Genomic DNA, 2483 nt, shown 5'->3' on the forward strand with positions numbered 1-2483 from the left:
TCTAGCTTTCATTTCCAAGGAGAAGAATTTAGATATTATAACTGCTCATTGCCTTCATCATCTTCACTGTCAAAATCCCCCAATAAGGCTTTTTCTAAGGCATCAGACCTTAGCACATGATCAAGTTCTGAAGTAACTGCAGAATCGATCAAATCCACCTTGAAGCACTCCTCATCGTCCGTAGGGAATTTTATCGCAATGAACACATTGAATATCACATCTTGATCTTGCACCCTCATAGTGAGTTCACCTTTTTGCACATCTATCAAGGTACGGCCTGTAGCTAAGAAAGGTCTTCCCAAGATTATGGGAATCTTCTTATCTTCCTCAAAATCCAGAATGACAAAATCTGGAGGAAAGATGAGCTTGTCCACCTTTACTAGCACGTCCTCCACGATGCCTCGTGGGTATGTAATCGAATGATCAGCCAATTGTAGAGACATGTAGGTGGGCTTCGGATCAGGAAAATTCAGCTTTTTGAAGATAGACAACGGCATCATATTGATGCTTCTCCCAAATCACAAAGGAATTTGTCAAATGACAACTTGCCAATGGTGCAAGGAATGGTGAAGCTACCTGGATCTTTAAGCTTTGGAGGTAACTTTTGTTACAGCACGGCACTGCACTCTTCCATCAGAGCAACGCTATCAAGATTATCCAGTTTCACCTTCCTTGAAAGAATACCTTTCATGAATTTCGCATAACTAGGCATTTGCTTAAGAGCCTCAGCGAAAGGTATGTTGATGTGAAGTTTCTTGAACACCTCCAGAAACTTACCAAATTGCTTGTCCAGCTTTTGTTTTTGCAATCGCTTAGGAAAATGTGGTGGTGGATAGAGCTATTTCTCCCCTGTATTACCCTCAGAAAGAGTGTGTTCAACAATAGTCTTCCTTGGTTCCCCCTCTTTCTCCTTTTGTATTCCTTCTTCATCAACATCTTCAACTTCTCCATCTTTTGCTTTTTCAGTATCAACAACTTTTCCAGACCTTAAGGTGACAACTTTGACTTGCTCCTTAATTTCCTTCCTGCCTGGAACTTCAGTATCGCTGGGAAGTGTGCCAGGTTGACGATTGAGCAAGGCATTGGCTATTTGTCCAATTTTATTTTCCAAGGTCTTGATAGAAACAGCTTGACTTTTGCACAATAGCTTTAACTCCTCAAAATCAGCACTAGAAGGTGGAGCAGCACCTCCTTGTTGAGGATATGATTGCCTTTAAGTAAATTGCCGAGGTTGCTGGAATCCAGGTGGATTAAACTGTTTACTTGCAGCTTGCTAATATGGTTGCTGAACAGCATTCTGATTATTGCTCCAGCTAAAATTGGGATGATTTCTATTATTGGGATGATAAGTAGCGGGCACAGGCTGCTGCGGTCTCTGAAAATTGTTCACATACTGAACAGATTCATTAACAAGAGAAAACTGATCTGTAGCATGCGAGCCTGCACAAAGCTCACAGACACTAGCTATTTGATTTACTCCATAGTTGACTAAAGAATCGACCTTCATAGACAACGCCTGGAGCTGCGCTGCAATAACTGTAGCTGCATCAACTTCCAGAATACCTACTACCTTCCCAGGAATCATCCTTTGAGTTGGATTTTGATACTCATTTGCAGCCATAGTTTCAATGAGATTATAGGCCTCAGTATAGCTTTTGGCCCACAAGGCGCCTCCAGAAGTTGCATCGAGTATGGCCGAGATTGGGCCCCCAAACCATTGTAGAAACCAGTGATCACCATCCAGTTAGGCATACCATGATGTGGACACTTTCTCAACATCTCCTTGTAGCTCTCCCAAACCTCACACATAGATTCTCCTTGTTGCTGCGCAAACTGAGTAAGAGCACTCCTCATAGCTGCAATTTTTGGCCATTGAATAGAACTTCACCAGAAACTTTTGTGCAAGATCTTCCCAAGTAGTGATGGACCCAGCTGGTAAAGAATGTAACTTAGCTTTGTCTCTCAGAGAGAATGGGAAAGCCTTAGCTTGATGGCCTCATCAGTAACACCATTATATTTGAAAGTACTACAGATCTCGACAAAATTCCTGATATGCATGTTGGAATCTTCAATCGTAGCACCTCCGAAAGAAACAAAATTATGTACCATCTGAATAGTGCCCGACTTGATTTCAAAAGTATTGGCCTGAATAGCCGGATGAATGATGCTTGACTGAATGTCATCAATTTAAGGCCGAGAAAAGTCCATAAGAACTGGATTAGCTTGAGCTAGACGATCACCCATTGTTTCAGGTTCTTTCTTTTCACTCTCTTTATCCGAATCTTCAAAAACTATCTTCTCCGAAAAGTCAAGAGTTGTATCTGTCTCCTCAGCTTTATCCAGATTTCTCTTGCGAGTGCGAGAACGTGTTTGCATAAACGCTCACTAGAGTACCTGAAACACAACCGGAAGCAGTAAGTATCAAGTCTTAATCAATGAATCCTAATGACCACTGATGGAAAGTACATAAACTAAATAAATTA

General features: G+C 41.5%; 1 non-coding gene across 1 annotated transcript; it reads left to right on the plus strand.

The window, feature by feature from the left end:
- Positions 1–1750: 1750 nt before the first annotated feature.
- Positions 1751–1857, plus strand: LOC141669670 (small nucleolar RNA R71). Its single transcript, XR_012553938.1, has one exon. It is a non-coding gene; the product is annotated as a small nucleolar RNA R71 (small nucleolar RNA).
- Positions 1858–2483: the final 626 nt, after the last annotated feature.

This window comes from Apium graveolens, chromosome 6, assembly GCF_009905375.1.
Source record: "Apium graveolens cultivar Ventura chromosome 6, ASM990537v1, whole genome shotgun sequence".
NCBI classification, from domain to species: Eukaryota; Viridiplantae; Streptophyta; class Magnoliopsida; order Apiales; family Apiaceae; genus Apium; species Apium graveolens.